Source organism: Phyllobates terribilis, unplaced genomic scaffold (assembly GCF_046119375.1).
Source record: "Phyllobates terribilis strain yellow unplaced genomic scaffold, ASM4611937v1 Scaffold_2__4_contigs__length_985480577, whole genome shotgun sequence".
Lineage (NCBI taxonomy): Eukaryota > Metazoa > Chordata > Amphibia > Anura > Dendrobatidae > Phyllobates > Phyllobates terribilis.
This window is the reverse complement of record NW_027362762.1, coordinates 682,224,273-682,247,595: the sequence shown is the minus strand read 5'-3', so window position 1 is coordinate 682,247,595 and position 23,323 is coordinate 682,224,273. Positions and strand designations below refer to the sequence as shown.

Genomic DNA, 23,323 nt, shown 5'->3' with positions numbered 1-23,323 from the left:
TTGCTTCTTCCCGGTTCACCGTGTACACGGATAACAACCCGTTGACACACCTGGACACGGCAAGACTCGGTGCCCTGGAGCAGAGGTGGATGGCCCGTCTGTCCAACTACGAGTTCATAATCAAATACCGGGCAGGGCGCTCCAATACTAACGCGGACGCCCTGTCCAGGATGCCCAACCTGCCGGACGAAGGAGAAGATCCGGAGGGACTGGAGGAAATTGAACTCCCTGCGTTCCACCGTCATGGGACTATCCAGTATTCCCACCGGGTAAGGAGTAAGCAGGCTGCTACGTTGAACCCCTTACCTCACTACAACTGGGCGGAAACACAAGACAGCGACCCTGCCGTCCGACTGGTGAAGGAGATGCTGACTCGGCCGCAGGCTCGCCTTGAACCAGACGCTCCGGAGGAAGCCAAACAACTATGGGCAGAGAAGAGTCGACTGTTCCTTTACAAAGGGAAGTTGTGCCGCAGAATGGTTAACTCCCGGACACATGAATTACTCTGGCAAGTAGTGGTGCCACGAAGAGACGCAGCCATGGTGATGGAGGCATACCACGACGGAGCTGGACACTTCGGGTGGAAGAAGCTGGAGTTCCTGCTGCGCGAGCGATTCCACTGGGTAGGCATGAGGGGAACCATTGAGAAGTGGTGCAGAGACTGTGGCCCGTGCAACCTGAGAAGGAAGGACCGCGCCAGCCAGAAGACTCCCCTGCAGTCCATCGTCACCCGGCAACCGTTGGAACTGGTAGCCTTGGATCATGTAAAACTGACCCCAAGCAGAAGTGGCTACGTCTACGCGTTAACCATCGTGGATCATTACTCCCGGTTTCTGGTTGTCGTCCCCGTCAAGGACTTAACGGCTCAAACAGCAGCTAGAGCCTTCCAGCAGCACTTTTGCCGTCCACACGGGTACCCGGACCAAGTGCTGACGGACCAGGGACCTGCCTTTGAAGCGGAGGTCTTCCAGGAATTCTGCAATCTGTATGGCTGCCGGAAGATAAGGACGACACCCTACCATCCGCAGACTAATGGACTTTGTGAAAAAATGAACCAGGTGGTAATGGATCTTCTAAAAACGTTGCCCCTGGAAGAACGCAGTCTGTGGCCTGAAAAGTTGCCCGATCTGGTGGACCTATACAACCACATCCCGGTAGGGTCCACCAACTGTACCCCGGCTTACCTAATGAGGGCAAGACCTGGTAAGTTACCTGTTGACCTGGAAATGGGAGTCCTGACACCCGAGGACACTTCACCAGAAACAGACTGGGACACAGAGAGGCAGCAGCAGTACCGGAGAGTACAGGAGAGCGTGGAGCGAAGTCTCTGTCAGGCTAGGGAAAGACAAGAGAAAACTTACAACCAGTATGCTCCCGCTGTTCCCCTGGTACCCGGAGAGCAGGTCTTGAAGAGGAAGAGACGGCTCCACAAGTTGGACGACCAGTGGGAGAAGGACCCGTACACCGTACTGCCCTCAAGCCACGAAAACCCGAAGGTCTGTACCATCAGTAAAGACGGAGAGGAAACCACAGCCATTGTATCTCGGGACCACCTGAAGAAGTGTCCCGAACAACTGAGGAACCCTGAAGAGGAACAAGAAGACCATCGACCCGTAGAGGAAAGGGAAGATATGGTTAGTACCGTGCTCGGGGACTTCCCTCGGTCTTGGACTCAAGTCAATGGTGCAGTTGTGGTACCCGTACTCACCTTCCTCCAACCATCATCCCAAGAACCTACGGAGCAACCGGTAGAGCTGGAAGAACAGCCAGTCCAGGAGGCAGAAGACTCTACACAAGCAGACCCGGAAAATCAACCCTCTGCTTATAGTGAGCCTGCCATACCCCTAGTGAGCCAGAGGGCCCATAGACAGCTGCCCAGTTTACCCTTGACAGCTCCTACACCCTGTAGTTCAGGGCCAGACAGTCAGCTCCGTAGGTCCACTAGGGCCACTAGAGGCCAGCTACCCGCACGTTGGAGGATCTAAATGTTTAAGCTATCTTATAATGTTTACTTGTTTATAGTTGCTTGTGTATAATTTTGTGTTTCTAGTTCTTTTTAGGAGTCCTTGGTGGATTTACCGGGAATCCTTGTACATAGTTGGAGCGTAACCCAGGATGGACTAAAGACTGTTAAGGACTCGGGGCAGGACAGGCCCCTACCTGGTTACGTCTCCCTGTTTTGGTGAAATGGACACCTTGCTTTTCAAAACTGCACCCGGTTGCGGACACGCCGTAACCATCTTATGTGTTTTTCTTATTGTATTGTTATTGTTATACCTTGTTATGTTTTTCTAAAAAAAAAAAAAATAAATATATGTTTAGTCCCGGAGTACTAAATTTCACTAGGGGGGAATGTGACACCCCAGGGGTCTGGTTGCCACAGTGATAGAGATATTACGTCTGAGAGCAGGTGGGAGGTCCTTTGGTCAGGGATCCTGTGCATGCCACACCTCCTGCCCAGTCTTGGGAGGGGAAGGACTTCCCCTATATAAACCCGGGGCTGAGGCAGAGTGAGTGAGAAAGAAGACAGAACAAGAGTAGAGAAGAGAAGCAGCATAGCAAGAAACATCAGGAGCTCTGTGGGGAGCAGTGTTACAACGAGTCAGGGGCTGGTAGCTGCAGAGCTCGCCCTGACTGAGAAGATTTCTAACCGGACCCGGAGTCCGAGGCTGTGGGGACTAACTCCTACCCAGCAGCAGAAACCGTCCGGCAGAGGATTTCAGGTCCTCTGGCCCAGAAGCCCGAAGGCACGGTCACACGCGTGGGACCAGCACCGCCATCGTGGAGCGGAAGCCATTAGAAGGCCCCGAGTCACCGGCCATACGGGTGAGCACCACACGGTACACTCAGGGACGTGGGCTACTTATTCCCGCCTCTAGCAAGGTAGCCAGAAGAGTACAGTTAGTTGGGAAGGCCTACAACTCCGCCTGGCCAGGGGAAATCCCATCTGCTCAAGGACTGACCAGGCCCCTATCACTAGCAAGTACTCCGGGAGGGTCTTTCTTTGTCACCAGTAAAGACCCTGAACTACACCGCACCGTCTCTGAGTGGTTCCTGCTACCCCCATCATCCACGTCGGCTGCCCTGAGGCCATACCCCTCCCGTTGGGGGTTATACCATCCACGCTGCACCATCCTTCCACCGGCCTCAGCGGTCTGCCCTGCAGCGGCAGCTCCATAGCTGCATTCAACGGGTGGCGTAGTCACCAACCATCTACTGCTAGCACATCGCCGCTCAGTTTGACTCCCTGGGCACGGACCGGGTCGCCGCCACGAGACTACAACCCACAAGAGATCCGGCTCCGGGTAAGCTCCCGCGTGCGCATCGCAGCGCGACACAGGCCCAGGGGCGCGTCATGTGCACGTTGGGGGGTTAATAAATCTGTGCTATACTGAACCTATATATAAGTTAAATCTAAATGTGAAATAATGCAAATGGGGATTACTTAACGAGCCGTTCATGCTAACATGTAAATCAGTTACTGTGTCCTATTGTTAGAACCTTGCTCTTAGGTTTTTTCCTTTGCTGGTCACATGACCTTGTTGGCCTATTTAATCCTGCTCCGCCCTTCTGGCTTTGCTGGACTTCATTGTATAACTACTTTCTAGCTAGACTGTGCTCTGTATCTAACTCTGTTAGTTTGCTTGGTCTACGGACCTCTATGTTCTATATATTTTGTTTGTTCGTCTGTCTGCTACTATTTCTGTTAGGAGGTGTCCCATTTTCCTCCCAGTCCTTAGTACTTGTAGGGATTCCTTCCCCACATCTATAGGTCTCCGTACAGACTAGCTTAGGACTTTAGCAGGTCTGATCGCAGGATCAGGTCCCCTGTTACATCGTAGGGATAAAGCTGAGTTCTATCGTAGGGACAGATCTCCTCTCTTTCCTTAGCTCTGGTAGCAGAACATAACAGTAAGTCCAGCCTGCAAATTCTCTAAGGAAAGATTTTTCTGTTCCATCATGGTGTCGGTTCAGGATTTGGCTCATCGCCTGCAGGGACTCTCTCTGGAGGTGGCCGAGCTCCGTCAGCACGTGAGTAACTGTCCTGGAGCACATTTCTTGGAGCCTAAGGTATGTTTGCCGGATTTATTTTTTGGTGAACACCGAGAATTTTTTTCATTTAAAAATGCTTGCTTATTGTATTTTCGTTTAAGACCCAAGTCCTCTGGGGATGAATCCCAGCGCATAGGGTTCATAATGTCACTTTTGCGCAAAGAGCCTCAGGAGTGGGCCTTTTCTTTGCAACCTAGTGATACATGCTTCAGATCAGTGGATAGTTTTTTTTCTGCTTTGGGGCTATTATATGATGATCCTGACCGTGTCGCATCAGCTGAGACTGAGTTGAGACGTTTGAAACAGGGATCAGGTAATGTGGAAAAATATTGTACTCATTTCCGTCGTTGGTCTACTCAAACAGGGTGGAACGATTCTGCTCTGAAAAGTCTATTTCTTGCTGGGCTCAATGAAAGGGTTAAAGACCTGCTAATTGCTTATCCTACACCTGAAGATTTGCAACAGGCTATGCAATTAGCTATACGGGTGGATAGGAGACTGCGTGCAAGGGTTAATGAGAGCAAATCCTCTGCTATGTCAGTTTCTGGTTATGAGAATGTGTGTACTAACAGTGGTGAACTGATGGAGATTGGATTGGTGGCACCTCGCTCTCAAGAAAAAGATCGCAGATTTTTTGAAGGCTTGTTTTTCTATTGTGGAAAATCTGGTCATTTGATTAAAGGCTGTGAGCTTCGTATGAAGAAAGAAAAAAAAATGGTCAGTCATGCCCGTATTGCCTGTTTAAATTCCAAGGGTGTATTTTTAGCTGCTTCCACGATTGCTCAGGAAAAATTAATGGAATTTCGGGTGTTTGTTGATTGTGGGTCTACTCTGAATGTAATTGATGGGGGATTCTTGGAAAGACTCAATTTAAAACCCGAACCTTTATCATCCCCCATTGCTGTGGTTTCTGTGGATGGTTCCCCTTTGAAGAATATTACTCTCAAGGTCTGTGAATTTCCTCTCACTATTAATGGTGTTCACCATGAGAAATTGGATTTGGTAGTTTTGAATAACTTGCCTTCTCCAGTAATATTGGGATTGCCCTGGTTAAAATTTCACAATCCTGTACTGGATTGGTCTACCAGTGAAATTAAATCCTGGAGCCATAAATGTTATGACAAGTGTTGTAACGGGCGTATTGCAGCCTTGGATAGGGGGGAATTGCCTGTTCCTATTCAGGATTTTTGGAGAGTTTTTTCTGAGAAGGAATCGCAGGTTTTGCCTCCCCATAGAGACTATGATTGTTCTATTGAATTTGTCCCTGGAGCGACTCTTCCTAAAAGTCGTTTATTTAACCTTACTATTCCTGAGAGGAAGGCTTTGGAGGAGTACATACAGACAAGTTTGGCCGCCGGTCACATTAGGCCCTCTAAGTCTCCTGTGGCGGTTGGATTTTTTTTTGTAAAAAAAAAGGACGGCGGTTTACGTCCTTGTCTGGATTTTCGTGAGATTAACAAAATTACTGTACGCAATCCTTACCCACTGCCATTGATTCCTGATCTGTTTAACCAGTTAATGGGGGCCAAGTGGTTCTCTAAAATTGACCTTAAGGGGGCATACAATCTGTTGCGCATGAAGGAGGGTGACGAATGGAAGACTGCTTTTAACACTCCTGTGGGTCATTTTGAGAATCTGGTTATGCCTTTTGGTCTTACTAATGCTCCTGCATTTTTTCAGAATCTTATTAATGACATCCTTAGACCTTTGATCGGCAAAAATGTGGTTGTGTATTTGGATGACATTTTGATTTATTCGCCGGATCTGGAGTCTCATTGGCGGAGCGTACGTGAGGTATTACAGTTGTTAATGGACAATTCGCTTTTTGCTAAGCTGGAGAAATGTGAGTTCGCTGTACAGAGAATTAGTTTTTTGGGTTACATTATCTCCAGCGAAGGTTTTGAGATGGACCCGGTTAAAGTTCAAGCTGTACAGGAATGGCCTAGGCCTATTGGTTTGAAATCGATACAGAGGTTTTTAGGTTTCGCCAATTATTACAGAAAATTCATAAAAATTTTTTCTAGTATTGTCAAACCTCTGACCGATCTCACCAGGAAAGGTGCTGATGCGGTTCAGTGGTCTTCTGAGGCCATTGAAGCTTTTGTGTATCCCAAGGAGAGGTTCACCTCTGCTCCCATCCTTATGCAGCCTGATGTGACTAAGCCGTTTTTGGTTGAGGTTGATGCTTCCTCTGTGGGGGTTGGCGCAGTATTGTCTCAGGATAACGGGGATGGATTACATCCCTGTGCCTTTTTTTCAAAAAAATTTTCGGAGACTGAACTGAATTACGATATTGGTAATCGGGAATTATTGGCTATTAAACTCGCATTTGAACACTGGCGCCACTTCTTGGAAGGTGCGGAATTTCCCGTTCAGGTTCTTACGGATCATAAAAATCTGATATATCTTGATGCTGCCAAGCGCCTGAATGCCCGTCAGGCTAGGTGGGCACTGTTTTTCTCGCGGTTTAATTTCTCCGTTACTTACATCCCTGGTACTAAGAATGTTAAGGCGGATGCCTTGTCTCGCAGTTTTTCTCCCATAGTCGGTGCTGAGAAAGAGGAGAACATTTTACAAGAAGGTGTTGTGATAGCTGCTTTGGACTCCGTTTTGGAAGATGAGATTCTTAAAGCACAGGAGAATGCCCCATCTAACACTCCTCATGGGAGGTTGTTTGTGCCTGGGACCTTTAGGAGAGATTTGTTTGTTGAGTGTCACGAATCTCGGTTGGCAGGTCATCCCGGAATCTCTGAGACCAAGAGACTGGTGGGTTGCAGTTTTTGGTGGCCTGGATGGCAGAAGGAAGTCATTAAGTGGGTGCGTCAATGTACTATATGTGCTAGATCTAAGTCCTCACATACTCCTGCTGCGGGGTTGCTTTGTCCTTTGGAGGTTCCCAGTGCTCCTTGGACACATTAGGCTATGGACTTTATAACTGACCTTCCCCCCTCTGAGGGTTTTACTGTCATCTGGGTGGTCGTGGACCGTTTTAGCAAGATGTGTCACTTGGTTCCCTTCGTCAAACTGCCCTGCGCTAAAACTCTCGCTAAGGCCTTTGTCAAGGAAATTGTCAGACTTCATGGCGTTCCTACTGACATTGTTTCTGATAGGGGTCCTCAGTTCGTGGCTCGTTTTTGGCGTGCCTTTTGTGACAGGTTGGGAGTTCATTTGTCGTTCTCGTCCGGATATCATCCTGAATCTAATGGCCAGACAGAAAGGAAAAACCAGGATGTTGAGCAGTTCTTGCGTTGTTTTGTGGCAGACAATCAAGAGGGGTGGTCTGAGTTTCTGCCACTTGCTGAATTTGCTCTGAACAATCATACATCTTCTTCTGCTGGTTGTTCGCCTTTTTTTTGTTGTTCTGGGAGACATCCGTCGTTTGGGTCGTTCTCCAAGTTGGGATCTGGCGTGCCTGAGGAGGAGAATTTTTCCGGTGATTTGGAGAGAGTTTGGACGGATGTGCGTGGTAATCTTCAGGAGGCCAACAGAAAATCTAAAGACTACTTTGATAGGAAACGACAGGAGGTTTTGTTCGCTGTTGGTGACATGGTTTGGTTGTCCTCTAGGAATCTGCGGTTGAGGATTCCTTCTAAGAAATTGGGTCCCAAGTTTGTAGGGCCCTTTAAGGTGCTTCAGGTTGTCAACCAATCTGCTGTTAGGTTGGAGGTTCCTACCTCCTGGAGAATTAATCCGGTATTTCATGTCTCTCTGTTAAAAAAAGCTGTTGTGTCGGATGGTGACGCCTCTGCCTCTGTTCCTCCGGTGGTGGAGGACGGGGAATATGAAATTTCTCGCATCCTTAACTCTAGACGGTATAGAGGTAGTTTGCAGTATCTTGTGGCCTGGAAAGGTTTCGGACCTGAGGATAACTCTTGGGTGAGGTCAGATGATGTTTCCGCGTCCAGACTTATCAGAGTGTTTCACAGGAGATTTCCTGATAAGCCTGGTCCTAGGGGATCCGGAGGATCCTCTTAGAAGGGGGGGTACTGTTAGAACCTTGCTCTTAGGTTTTTTCCTTTGCTGGTCACATGACCTTGTTGGCCTATTTAATCCTGCTCCGCCCTTCTGGCTTTGCTGGACTTCATTGTATAACTACTTTCTAGCTAGACTGTGCTCTGTATCTAACTCTGTTAGTTTGCTTGGTCTACGGACCTCTATGTTCTATATATTTTGTTTGTTCGTCTGTCTGCTACTACTTCTGTTAGGAGGTGTCCCATTTTCCTCCCAGTCCTTAGTACTTGTACGGATTCCTTCCCCACATCTATAGGTCTCCGTACAGACTAGCTTAGGACTTTAGCAGGTCTGATCGCAGGATCAGGTCCCCTGTTACATCGTAGGGATAAAGCTGAGTTCTATCGTAGGGACAGATCTCCTCTCTTTCCTTAGCTCTGGTAGCAGAACATAACACCTATAGTCTGAGTGTCTCATGTATTTCAAACTTTCTGGAGTTTCTATTAGAGATGAGCGGTGTTCGACTCGAACTGTTCCCCAATCTCAAATTCGAGCTGTTTTGGGCGGTGTTCGAGTTGTTCGATGAACCCGAACGATTTGCAAAAAATTCGGCTGTTCGAGGTTATGTTCGATAACTGTTCGTGCACCAAAAGCGTGTCCTGCATGTCTGGCGCTATTTAGAGCACCAATCATGCAGGGATTGTCTGCCACTCACTGTAATGTCACAGCCATGGTGGTTGTGGCATTGCAGTGATTGCCCAAATCGATGGGAACAGTGCTCACAGTGAAACATGAAAAGCCGGTAATTCACACATAGATTAGATAGATAGAAACATGTCTGTCACATATATAAGAAGTACAGTGACAGTGTTGGTTACTGTACTTGTCATTTAGTGTAAAGGATTTATTAACAAAAATATTAGTGTTTTCATGCACCGTCTCTTTAAAAAAGCCGGCCGGCAATTCAGTATCGGTACCCGACAATTTAGAACAGAAAGAATAGAGCTTCACACATAGATTAGATATATAGAAACATGTCAGTCACATATATAATAAGTACAGTGACAGTGTTGCTTACTGTACTTGTCATTTAGTGTAAAGGATTTATTTAAAAAAATATTAGTGTTTTCATGCACCGTCTCTTTAAAAAAGCCAGCCGGCAATTCAGCAGCGGTACCTGACAATTTAGAACAGAAAGATAGAGCTTCACACATAGATTAGATACATAGAAACATGTCAGTCACATATATAAGAAGTACAGTGATAGTGTTAATTACTGTACTTGTCATTTAGTGTTAAAATAAAGGATTTATTTAAAAAAAAATTGGCGTGGGGTTCCCCGCAATTTTAGGCTCTAGCGGAGGTTAAGCAGACGGCTGGGGCAGATGTTTGAAGCATGGGAAGGGGTAATACCCACAGAGCTTCCCAGGCTACTAATATCAGCCCCCAGCTGAATACCTAGCCTTTACTAGCTATTAAAATGGGGGACCCCCCCCAAAAAATGACATGGGGTCCCCCCTATTTTAATAGCTAGCAAAGGCTAGGCACACAGCTGGGGGCTGATATTAATAGCCCAGGAAGGGTGCCATGAATATTGGCCCCCTCCCAGTCTAGAAACACCAGCCGTCAGCCGTCCCAGAAATGGCGCATCCACAGGATACGCCAATTCTGGCACTTAGCCTCGCTCTTCCCACTGCCCTTTAGCGGTGGCAGTGGGGTAATAGGGTTGGGGTTGATGTCAGCTTATAATGCCAGCTGACATCAAGCCCAGGTTAGTAATGGAGAGGCGTCTATAAGACACTCCCATTACTAACCCCATAGTCAAAGTTAAAAAAAAACACAAACACCCAGAATAAAGTCCTTTAATTGAAATAAAGACACAATTCTTTATTGTTCTAAATTAAACCATACTTACCATCACGCCCATTCCACCTGAATCCAATGGCTTCTGCAATAAAAATAAAATATTAAAGCAACATCATCCTTACCTTTCCATGGTTCCCACGACGGCTTCAACTCTGCTACATTCACATAACAGGCTGGATCGCAGCAGAACGCTGCCATCCAGCTTGCCATGCCGCACACACTGAGAAGAAGCGCAGGCATGCTTGCGCCCCTCAGTGTCTGCCTGTGACGGCATCCAGATGAGCCGAGGTCATGTCCAATGAACTCGGCTCACCTCATGCACGTCACTGACAGCGTGGGAAAATTCTCCTGCACTCAGCGCTTCAGTGTGAGAATTCTCCCACGCTGTCAGTGACGTGCATGAGGTGAGCTGAGATTATTGGACATGACCTCGGCTCATCTGGATGCCGTCACAGGCAGACACTGAGGGGCGCAAGCATGCCTGCGCTTCTCAGTGTGTGCGGCATGGCAAGCTGGATGGCAGCGTTCTGCTGCGATCCAGCCTGTTATGTGAATGTAGCAGAGCTGAAGCCATCGTGGGAACCATGGAAAGGTAAGGATGATGTTGCTTTATTATTTTATTTTTATTGAAGAAGACATTGGATTCAGCTGGAATGGGCGTGATGGTAAGTATGGTTTAATTTAGAACAATAAAGAATTGTGTCTTTATTTCAATTAAAGGACTTTATTCTGTGTGTTTGTGTTTTTTTTTAACTTTGACTATGGGGTTAGTAATGGGAGTGTCTTATAGACGCCTCTCCATTACTAACCTGGGCTTGATGTCAGCTGGCATTATAAGCTGACATCAACCCCAACCCTATTACCCCACTGCCACCGCTACAGGGCAGTGGGAAGAGCGAGGCTAAGTGCCAGAATTGGCGCATCCTATGGATGCGACATTTCTGGGACGGCTGACGGCTTGTGTTTCTAGCCTGGGAGGGGGCCAATATTCATGGCACCCTTCCTGGGCTATTAATATCAGCCCCCAGCAGTCTGCCTAGCCTTTGCTAGCTATTAAAATAGGGGGGACCCCGCGTCATTTTTTTTGGGGGGTCCCCCATTTTAATAGCTAGTAAAGGCTATGTATTCAGCTGGGGGCTGATATTAGTAGCCTGGGAAGCTCCGTGGGTATTACCCTCTTCCCAGGCTTCAAACATCTGCCCCAGCTGTCTGCTTAACCTCCGCTAGAGACTAAAATTACGGGGAACCCCACGCCAATTTTTTTTTTTAATAAATCCTTTATTTTAACACTAAATGACAAGTACAGTAACCAACACTGTCACTGTACTTCTTATATATGTGACTGACCTGTTTCTATCTATCTAATCTATGTGTGATGCTCTATCTTTCTGTTATAAATTGTCGGGTACCGCTGCTGAATTGCCGGCCGGCTTTTTTAAAGAGACGGTGCATGAAAACACTAATATTTTTTTAAATAAATCCTTTACACTAAATGACAAGTACAGTAACCAACACTGTCACTGTACTTCTTATATATGTGACTGACATGTTTCTATCTATCTAATCTATGTGTGATGCTCTATTCCTTCTTGTTTAAATTGTCGGGTACCGGTGTATGCCGCTGCTGAATTGCCGGCCGGCTTTTTTAAAGAGAGCGTCTTCTGAGCAGTTTGTCAGCTTTTGGACACCGTTGAAGGTGTTTTCTATGTGTTTCTATCTGTTTTGTTTGCCTGCCATTGGTTTTAACGGTGTTCAACGGTGTTCTAAGGTGTTCAACGAACAGTTCGACGAACAGTTCCTCGAACATCCCGATGTTCGACGAACCGAGCCGAACCCGAACACTACGGGGGTGGCTCAACACTAGTTTCTATAAGCCATTTTCATTATTGCATGTAGGCAAACATACTAATACAGTGTAGTATATTGAATGCCACAAATAGACCACGCCATACCTTTTACCCCGGGAAAGGTGATCCCGCACAACTGTTATAACACAAGAGTAAGTATCTGCAGTTTTGCCCTGGCAGACTTCTCCCTATTCAGTCTTTTATTGCATAGTTGTATACTTTCTTCGCCCCTAAATGCAGAAATAGGTCAGGGTGAATTTAACAACTATTTACAGTTTAGATGTTTAATATTACATAATCTCCTGTAATGTGCTCAAACATTGTTCAATTATCTTGCTTCTGCCAAGCGAACTACTTTGATGTTCCTCCATGTACCCAATCAGTCTAGTTTATGAGAACTGAAATGTAAATTTGCATTGGCACAATCTTCTTCCTGGTTGCACTGTGACTTTCGGCAATATTTAAGTAGCACAGCCAAAAAGACTTAACAAACAACTTTATAGCTGCGGTCAGTCTGATCGCAGCAATGTCTGTTTTGCAGCCCCAGCAAAGTCATATCTTTTATAGATATTTTCAAATAGTTTATTGATATTGTAATCTGCAAATACAACCTTGATGACTTAAAGTGGACTTGTCACCTTTCCTGACAGATTTGTTTCAGTAAATAATTGAATTCTCTGTAGAATAAAAGTACTGGAGCATCTTTTCTGAAAAAATCTTTGTTGCACTATTGCTCTATTAATCCTCCTACTCGTATTGTGAATTGGTGTTACTACTTGAGGAAGGAGTAAGTATACACATCACACCAACCAATAAGTGCCAATAATGAGTAGGAAAAAATGGGATAGAGATACTCAGTAAATTTCCCGAAGATATAACAGAGGATCGGAACAACAAAGACCTCAATATGGAAAGCTGTACGTAGAAGCCTAGCAGTTCTTAATAGGGCTTCCATGGGCAGGATTTATTCAAGCCACTCCACTTAGCAGATATATGAGGAATCCTGTCCTTCATGCTTTAATCTTTATAAAGGGATCTGGAATTATTCAGGGCTCCCTGGTTTACATCCATGGAGTGGATGCTGGCTGGTGGAGCGAGCTGGCAGAGGGGGATCATCTAGCCAGGTCTTAACCAGACAGAGCAAATACAGGACAAATTTAAAATACAGGAACGAGGTCAAGATGTAGCAGAAGTCAAAACCATGAGGACAAGAGTCAAGGTAGGGATCGTAGACAATTGAAGGGTTAAGTTGGTTCAAAGTCAGCAAAGGGTGTAAGAAGAAAGTCAGATAGCAAAATATCTCCAAACAACAGACCAGAGGTAGAATACAATGATAACTGGCAGCTCCTAGCAGACTGCTTGGGGTATAAATAGGGTTTGCCCCCTGCCTAAGGCTCTCAGGAGAGAGTTAATGGGACCTAATGAAAGAGCTCAGTAATGCACACAATATCCACAACTAGTGCTTAGTGACAGAGGCAAAGATAGAAAGGAACGTGTTCGGTCACGTATGTAGAAAGCTCTAAGAAAAGATGGCCTACAATTGTTATTTCTGGGAATACACTTTTAACAGACATGTTATGAGTGGTGATAGGCTCTGTTTATTCACTTATTGACATGCATCATACATGTATGAAGCATGCTAGGTATGGGTCCATGTGGAGGGCTCGGGCGCTAAGCCCGGTACGTACATGGTGTGTGCCAGCTGTGTTATGCCGCCAGCACCTGACTCTAACAACAGCAATTGGAGTAAGCTCCAAAAGTTGCTGTTTAACCACTTAAGGACTGCTTTAACCTCTGACAGTGGCATTTAACTGGCGCAATCCCAGTGATGTGTCGATTAGGGCATCCAATAAGCCCTCCCCACCCCTTGTGATGTGGATGTGGCTGAGATTTATAGGAGATTCCTAAATTATATTTACTATATACTGCAATAGTGAAGTAATTTGTGGTTGTCCTCAAGAAGGAATCGCGTTGACAATAAACCAACTATTGATTCTTCATCGTAGCCTGTCATTTCTCCAGCAGCGCAGGATAATTCAGTCACCAGTGGCAATTTTCATATAAAACTCCCTGGAAGCTGCAGCAGCGGGAATTTATACATGTGTAGTGGTTATGTCTCACACAATTCAATAATGTGAGCAGAATTGCTCCTTGTCCCTTGCGCTTTTGCATCCTTTATCTAATAATGAAGTGCTGCAGTAAAGGCCTTGATTCATCATTTGCGGGGTTTTTTAAATCACTTTAATTTTTTGACTTGTGGTTTTAGTTGCTGGTTTTTGGTGCCAAATTCTTCAAACTGATGCACATGAATAATGAATTTGGCTCAAAGTAAAAAATGAGCTGTAGAGTACAAACGATAACAAGTTCATATTTCCTAGGGAAGTGAATATGCATGCAGAAGAGGGAAGTGTGAGCAGGGAGCACAGTATTTACACTGGGCAGTATACAAGGTGTGACAAAGTCACTGGTAAAGTGATAGAGGGAAGATATGTGTCATGGAGGCTATTAGCTTCCGTGAATTGAAACCATGAAGTTTGCTCCAGCATGTTATTTTCTGAGAGGATTAATCTCCATTTTAAAAGGGAATGTTTTTTGTGAATGACCATTGTGAAGGGCGGGAGGTCATTCACCATATTTCCACCTCAGGGTGTGGTCTGGGGTTTAAATACATGGCTTGCTGAGGCATTCAGCGTTCAGTGTCTGGAGAGGCATACTCCAGAGAGGAGACGTATGTTCTGTGCTAATCTAAACACTGTGTGTTCTGGACTCTGAGCAGGTGGATCCCTGCTACCACAAGGACTATGTTTGGTATCACCACTTTGTTTCGTTTTCGTGTTTTTGCCCAAAGGGCCGTGTTTGTTTTACTTCCCCCCGGTTTATGCTGCCTAATAAATTTGTGGAAAATTTAAAGAGACAGTGTTCCTATATACCTCTATGTGCAACCAAGTGAGCCGATCTACCACAGGGGACATAGTATAGGGACAATGTGAAGAGGGGCCCAGTATGGAATGTAGAGGACAGTACGCAGGTCATGTACCATAAGAAGGACAGTGTAGGGATCATATTTTGTGCAGGGAGCTCAATGAGGGGCAGAGAGGAATTGCAATGGGCAGAACTATAAATGTGTATGGAGTTCCAGTCAAGCATATGAACTCAGCCAATGGAAAGCAAAAAGTACCGTATTTTGCGGACTATAAGACGCACTGGACCATAAAACGCACCCCAGATTCCCAGCAAAATGGGAAAAAAAAAATGTAAATAAAATTGTGGTGTGTCTTATAGTCCAATTTTACAGTAGCTTACAGGGGTAGGTGGCTGCAGTGGAGCGAGGTCACAGGAGGCTGGGTTGCTGCTTCAGGAAGCTAGCGGCAGCAGGATTGGGGCAATGCTGCGGGCCCAGGCCTGGGAGGGAGGGTGTTCTAGATCTCAATCTGCACATGCGCCGCCTCTGGTGGCCATTTTCTCAAAGTTCACCGCAGTGAAAACAATGGATGTGTGAGGATTCCACCGACATTTTGTGAAAGCCTGGGGCCCGTTGCAACTTTGCACCACCGAACACCCTCTCCTCCCTGCCCGGGGCCCACAGCATCGCCCCACTCCTGCCGCTGCCAGCTTCCTGCAACAACAACCCTGCCTCCTGTGACCCCACTCTACCGCAGCCGCCCTCCCTGGGAAGCTACATTCAGATTATGAGATGCACACCCATTTTCCTCCCAAATTTTGGGGAAAAAAAGTACGTTTTATAATCTGAAAAATACTATATATACAAAAGAAGGATGGCACATCTAAAAAATTAAATTTTCTTATGAAAAAAAGAGGACACATATAACACAACGATTAAAAACAATTAAAAACACAAACATACTGTATCTCAGCCCAAGATAATAAGCATGAATAAACCTCACCCTCAAACCAAATTAATGCGTGCAAAACAATACCACCAATAACAATAATGTAATACACTTCAAAAAATATATTTGAAGAATTGATGTGTAATAAATATGATATTTCAATGCCTGAAAAGGATAAGGAGAGAATAAGAAAAGAAAAAATAAACGCTAGAGGTGTGTACTGGCAACAGTGATATTGGTCGAAATAGGAAAACCATGCATTGGTGAAGAAATAGAGTAAACATACGCTATAAACAATAGTGATATCAGCCCATAGGCAGTGTGCGGTGATATGCATTGGGCCTCTCTGTCAACCTCCTCCTTGTCTTCAGATATGGTCGGCTAAATTTGCTCCTTTATTTTCTTTCTCTTCTATGGCATGATTTGAATTGCATTGACGCGCCCCCTGGGACATATTCCTTTTTGAGGGGAATACCCGGCACCGGATCAGATGGGGGGTTGTAGTCTCCGAGCGGCTGTGACCCGGCCCGTGCCCAGGGCGTCAAGCTCAGTGTTATGTGGCAGTCCTACAGATGTTATTAAGAGTTCTTTTGTGTCGACTACGCCACCCGTTGTGATGCGGTCACTGTGGCCGCCGCTGCAGCAGGGTCCGCTGAGGCTGATGGTGGGTGCGCAGCTTGGTGGGATAACCCCCAACGGGAGGGGTATAGCCTCAGAGGGGACAGGTGCAGAGGATGGGGGTTGTGGTGGTGTAGTGCAGACGGCAGTGAAGACAGAGTCGGGTTGTGCAGTTAAGGGTGTTTACTTACTGCAGATGTTGTACTGGTCACTCCAGCTGCTAGTGACCACCCGAGCCGTGCTGCGTCCACCAGGTCCTGGATCCAGCCAACCCCCAAACAAGTCCGTAGCGTGGCCCTGAGCTCTCTTTCTGTCCCGTTCTCTGGCCGTCCCCACCAGTAATCCACCTAGGTCCAGCTCCCTCGGGCCTTCTGTTGGGACACCCTCGGCCTTGGGTTCCCTGACCCTTCATGTGGTGTGCCTTCGGGGTGGATGTGATGGGTGACCGTGGCAAACGCTGCCCACGGTCTCCGGTCTCTGGCTGGGGAATGTTTTTACCCCCACCAGCTTGGGTTCCGGTACCCTGATGCCGACTCTTCACCCGGTGCTTTTAGTTGGGATCTCAGAGTCCTTCTCTTCTGTGCTCTGGGTCTCTCTCTTTTCTCCTCTCTCACTCTGGGTCTTTGTCTTTCTTCTCTCCTCTGCTCCTGACTTGTTCTCTGCAGCTGACTCTCTGCATCTGATCCTCTGCATCTGACCCTCATCTTAGTTGGTGCCCACCTTATATACACCCTCTATGTGTGAGCTCAGGTGACCAGCACCCAATGAGCTCCTATCTTTACCCAGGCTGCTCCCCCTATCTGCCCCTACACTACATGGGATGTACCACCCCCCTCCCACTCCAGCCAGGAACAGACTCGGTCGTACCTGCACATTTCTAAGTGGGAGTACCGTCGGCCTGTTCCCCGGAAATGGGATGTGTGTAGTGCATGCAGCCTACCGAGCTCAGTTCCACTCTCCATCCTTACCCGGGAGTGGAATATCACACCTCTGGGTTGAGGTGCAATACCCCTGTAGCAGCCGAATCCTCAGGGTGCTACATTCCCCCCTGGTAAATCACAGCACGTCCTCGGGCTGTAAGACATAAATAACACCAAAAACATACATTTTTTTTTTTTTTTTTCATATAAACATAATAAAACATATAAAACATTATATATATAAAACTTTTCATATAAACATTCTCGTCGTCTCTTGTTTCAGGTTCCTCCTCCGGACACTGTGCAACGTGTGTCCGGGAAAAGTGCGACAGTCTCTAAGAAAAACTGGTTTTCCTATAAAACCGGTAGGGGGCGCTTTAGGAAGCGCAACTATATACAGGGGAAGTTGGCCGCTCTCAGTCCTCGGCCAGGTAGAGGGAAGGGAATGGCTGCTCACAGTCCTCAGCCTGTGGGATGAAGGGGTTAACGGGTAAACAGTTCACTCAGCTGGTCCCAACGGGGACTATATATATTTAGCAACAGTTTCTTTATACCCCGATCGGGTAACTATTTACATCACTGCTCTGCCGCACTCAACGGCGTCTTCCTCCTGCTCTTTGCTTACAGCTGGTTGTTACTTCAGACCCGTCCGGGTCCTCTTGCTCCTCCTCCTCGCACTGCAACTCCTCCTCCGTCAGGCGGTGTACGTGGAGGGCGTAAGGTCCTTTGGCACACTTGTGCCGGGTGAAGGTGACCTCGTCTCCGATGTAGAGGTCACGGCCTCTGTGCCCCTCCGGCAGATGGGACTCCACGTCTCTGCGCGTGACAAAGACGTCGCCGTGGGTGTTGTTGTCTCTGAATGAAGCCCCACCCATGCTGCAGGTTAAACTTTATTACAGTCCCGGTGGTACGGGGACTGTGCGCTGCACGGGGGTCCCTCCTGGTCCGGCTCTTCTGCTCGGCGCTCCTTATTTGGGCCTGTTGTTCCCGGACCCGCCTCTCTCTCCGCTCCCTCGCGAACTCTTCGAGCTGTTGTCGGCAACACTCAGCGCGCTCCGCTGCAGCTGCCCTGGTTTCCTGAGTGAACCCCATTAGATCTTCTCCGGCGGGGTCCCACTCAAACTGTGCTTCCGCTAGCGGGGGCGAGATCCGTGCCACGGGCTTCGGAGCCGGAATCAGGGGTGCACACATGGCCCCAACCCTCCTCTGGTGCTCCAGTTCGTAATACTTCTGGGGCCAGATGAAAGGCTGCCCGTCCGGCCACGCGTGCTGGGCAAACAAGTCCTCTCCCAGACGCGGCACCCTTGGTTTTACGGGTGCGGGCGCGGTGGTGGTGGCGCCCGGGTTGCCCAGGCCTTGCGGCCAGGCCTGGGGCACCTGGAAGGTGAAGGGCACCGTTAGGACGGCGGCGCCCTGGGCTACCTGGCCTTGCGGCCAGGCCGGAGGCTCCGCGGAGGTAGGGGGCGCTGTTGGTGATGCGACGCCTGGGAATTCTAGGTCCTGCGACCAGGCTGGTGGTACTTCCTGCTTGGTCACGCTCGGGGTCGAGGCGTGTGACGTCACAGGGGTCGCGGCGGCGGCTTCCGGTTGGGGCCTAGTCTGCGTCGGTGACATGGCGTTTTCGGGCACAGCAGGGGGACTTTCGGGCTCTGCGACGGGGAGCTGGGGCAGGTAAGCGGTGTCACGGCTTGGGGTATAGGCATCCCCTTTACCTGCCTCCATGCGTTCGGCTCCCTCCTCGGCGCCGTCTCCGGCCTTGGGTCCTCCCGCGCCATCCTCAGAGGCGGTCTCCTTCCTCATCTCGGCTGGCGTGCTCCGGGTCTTGGTTTCAGCTTGCGTCTTGGTTTCAGCTTGCTGGGCCATCTCCCGGCTCCATTCCGCCAATATCTCGCGCTGTACCCGGGCCATCCTCCGTGCGAGGCCCTCCAGGGCAGTCTGTGCACACTCCCGGTCTCGGGGGAGCTGTGCAAGGACCTCCACTAGGCCTAGTGGGGTCGTGGTGTCCAGCAGGCTCCTGACCAACGGGTCGGTGCTGCTCTGCTCTTCTTCCAGCAGGCTCCTGGCCAGCGGGCCGGTGCTGCTCTGCTCTCTGGACATCTCCGGGTGAGCTTCTCTGCTACTCCTCTCCAGACTTCTTGTCTCCGGGTGCGCTCGCTCCAGACTGCTCCAGGCGGCACCCATCTTCGCTCTTTTCTTTCGTCTCCTCCCACTTCGAGGGCGGTCCCGGGGCATCTCGGTGACTGTCAGCTCCAGGGGTAGTTCTTTCACGCTGACAGACACCTCCAGCATCACAGTCTCTGTTGGTGGGGGCGGTTTCCACTTTTGGCGCCATTTTCTGTCCTGGCCCACGATGGGAGGTGGCCTCTTGCCCTCCTTTGGCACGCCCATAATGGCGTCCGCTGCTCTTCCAAGGCGGGAAATCTGCGGATTTGGCGGGAAGCGTCGCCCAGTGGCGGGAAACTCTGCAGATGGCGGGAACAAGCTGGAAATGGCGGACAACCGGCGGGAATCGACTGGTGATGGGGTCCGATGGCGGGGACCCTCCGGAACCGGCAGGAGACTTCTTTTTGAGGTAAACTTGAACTTTTCTTCAGGCACGCAGTACCCGGTTGTTGTGGGCACGTAATCCTGCCGACTACGCCAAAGTTGACGCGCCCCCTGGGACATATTCCTTTTTGAGGGGAATACCCGGCACCGGATCAGATGGGGGGTTGTAGTCTCCGAGCGGCTGTGACCCGGCCCGTGCCCAGGGCGTCAAGCTCAGTGTTATGTGGCAGTCCTACAGATGTTATTAAGAGTTCTTTTGTGTCGACTACGCCACCCGTTGTGATGCGGTCACTGTGGCCGCCGCTGCAGCAGGGTCCGCTGAGGCTGATGGTGGGTGCGCAGCTTGGTGGGATAACCCCCAACGGGAGGGGTATAGCCTCAGAGGGGACAGGTGCAGAGGATGGGGGTTGTGGTGGTGTAGTGCAGACGGCAGTGAAGACAGAGTCGGGTTGTGCAGTTAAGGGTGTTTACTTACTGCAGATGTTGTACTGGTCACTCCAGCTGCTAGTGACCACCCGAGCCGTGCTGCGTCCACCAGGTCCTGGATCCAGCCAACCCCCAAACAAGTCCGGAGCGTGGCCCTGAGCTCTCTTTCTGTCCCGTTCTCTGGCCGTCCCCACCAGTAATCCACCTAGGTCCAGCTCCCTCGGGCCTTCTGTTGGGACACCCTCGGCCTTGGGTTCCCTGACCCTTCATGTGGTGTGCCTTCGGGGTGGATGTGATGGGTGACCGTGGCAAACGCTGCCCACGGTCTCCGGTCTCTGGCTGGGGAATGTTTTTACCCCCACCAGCTTGGGTTCCGGTACCCTGATGCCGACTCTTCACCCGGTGCTTTTAGTTGGGATCTCAGAGTCCTTCTCTTCTGTGCTCTGGGTCTCTCTCTTTTCTCCTCTCTCACTCTGGGTCTTTGTCTTTCTTCTCTCCTCTGCTCCTGACTTGTTCTCTGCAGCTGACTCTCTGCATCTGATCCTCTGCATCTGACCCTCATCTTAGTTGGTGCCCACCTTATATACACCCTCTATGTGTGAGCTCAGGTGACCAGCACCCAATGAGCTCCTATCTTTACCCAGGCTGCTCCCCCTATCTGCCCCTACACTACATGGGATGTACCACCCCCCTCCCACTCCAGCCAGGAACAGACTCGGTCGTACCTGCACATTTCTAAGTGGGAGTACCGTCGGCCTGTTCCCCGGAAATGGGATGTGTGTAGTGCATGCAGCCTACCGAGCTCAGTTCCACTCTCCATCCTTACCCGGGAGTGGAATATCACACCTCTGGGTTGAGGTGCAATACCCCTGTAGCAGCCGAATCCTCAGGGTGCTACAGCATCATTCAGATCTACAAACTCATTCCGCAAAAATCAAGCCCTTATATGACTATGTCAACACAAGAATAAAAACTGCAATGACTTTTGTAATTCTTTTTTTGAATACTCTTTTTTTCTAGAATACAAGATTGATTGACAATCAGAAAATTCTGATGTGTTACTATTGAAACCTAACGATAATAATGAATTAAACAGGTTATACGCCACCACATTATTATAAAATTTGTCTCAATCAAACATCAATTATTTAAATACCCCTTCAAATTGTTTGTTATATTTCCTGATATTGTTTTAAATACCAAGTTTTTGTTTCTCAAAAATATAGTTAAAATGTTACTCCTAATTTAAATACCACTTTGTTAAGAGAACAAAAATGTAAAAAATAGCATTCATAGTAACTTATCTTAATATATATAATTATAGAGATAATGATAATAGACATAAATATAAATATAATGTAATAGTATTGTATTATAATATATAAATATGGCTATTTATATAAATACTTCTAATTATTTTATTCAAATATATGTATAAATTGTAATCATGTACATATGTATTTAACTGTCATTATATATATATGATGCACCCCCTGGGGTCGTGGGGTACTCGGTAGCCAAGCCGGTCGGTTCTATTGGGGTAGTCATGGTGGCACGACCCAGCCCGTGGCCCAGGGCGGTCAATAAATAAAGAAAAGAGGGGAAAAAAGTTTTGGGGATAAAGTTTTGTGACGCCACCCGTGGTATGCGGCTATAGGTGGCCGCAGCTGCTGTTCAGATCCACTGGGGCCGTTGGTGACGCAGCAGAGATGGTTCAGCTCTCCACGGGTAGAGCTAGGCCCCAGGGCAGTTGAATAAGTAATTTTAGATGTTGTTGGTGTAGTGCAAGGCAGGTGACGCAGCAATTAAGTCAAGGACACAGCGGGGTGCAGTTTTTACGGTGCTCCAGGTTACAACTGCTAGCCATGTTATAACAGCCCACCGAGTCCTGTGTCCTCCGGGGAAGTGATCCAGCCAACTCTCAGATAACTTGGGTGCACTTGATCGGGACAACCTTCTTATGTACCTTCCTGGGTCGTCTCTCTGCACTGGCTCTCGCCCTCCTGCCCTGCACCTCACACACAGTGTCCCGAGCCAGTGGCCCCAGGCCTTGTCAGGCGACGTCCTCTCTGTCCCCTTAGTCCTATATGGCCACCTTTCCAGCGAATGTGTGTAGTTTTTGGCTACGGCACTTAGAGATACAGCAGCCTCCGGTTTGCTAGCTGAGCCTTGCAGTCCTCCACTAGTCTGGGGCTGGTCCACTACTGCGCCTTGATCCCTTCACAGTCGGCGTGAACTCGGGTGCACGGGTGGACTCCGCACTTCCCATGCCCCTAAGATTCTTTCTCTACCTCTGGAGCCCTGCTGTCACCAACTGCTCTGACTTACTAACTCCTCTTCGACGGTCCTCACTCACTGCGCTCTTGCTCCTAGGACCCTTCTAGATCTTTCTACATTTCCTTTTATACTACCTGTCATGTGACCCACATCACTAACTGTCACTCTACATGGTCCCCTCTACCTTCAGTCCTTCCTTCAGTGCTCCCCTAAACTACTTCCTCCACCCACCTCCTCTACCTAGTTCCCTCCTCCAGACAGGGACAGGGACTGTGCTCTCCCTCAGGAGCAATCTTGCCCTTCCCTACTGGAGTGATGTGGTGTTGGATGTGGGTGTGTGGGTCCCGGGTAGCGCTCCCTCCTTACCTGAGAGTGGGGTACCACACCTCTGGCTGAGATGCAGTACCTCTGTGGCGACTAGACTCGCAGGGGCGCCACATATATATATATATATATATATATATATATATATATATATATATACATACAGTATATATATATACATGTGTGTGTATATATTACAGCCAATGAAAACACAAAAGTCATTATATCGGTAAATTAGAATACTTTAAAACGCTTGAAAAATGTTTTTAAAATCCAAAATGTTGGCCTACTTAAATGTCTGTTCAGTAAATGCACTCAATACTTGGTCGGGGCTCCTTTGGCATCAATTATTGCATCAATGAGGCGTGGCATGGAGGCGATCAGCCTGTGGCACAGCTGAGGTGTTATGGAAGCCCAGGTTGCTTTGATAGCAGCCTTCAGCTTATCTGCATTGTTGGATCTGGTGTCTCTCATCTTTCTCTTGACAATACCGCATAGATTCTCTATGGGGTTAAGGTCAGGCGAGTTTGCTGGCCATTCAAGCACAGTGATACTGTTGTTTTTAAACCAAGTATTGGTACTTTTGGCAGTGTGGACAGGTGCCAAGTCCTGCTGGAGAATGAAATTTCCATCTTCAAAAAGC

The 23,323-nt window shown here is 48.2% G+C and overlaps 1 protein-coding gene across 3 annotated transcripts in view; it reads right to left on the bottom strand.

Annotated features, from left to right (window-relative positions):
* Positions 1 to 23,323, bottom strand: part of LOC141224337 (polymeric immunoglobulin receptor-like) — a 161,644-nt gene that overhangs the window by 121,771 nt on the left and 16,550 nt on the right. The window contains exon 2 of one of the 3 annotated variants that reach the window (XM_073666932.1): positions 11,823 to 11,947. The exons of the other annotated variants lie outside the window; for them this stretch is intronic. The gene's annotated coding sequence lies outside the window, so the exon portion shown is untranslated. The remainder of the gene's footprint in view (positions 1 to 11,822; positions 11,948 to 23,323) is intronic. 3 annotated transcript variants of the gene reach the window in all.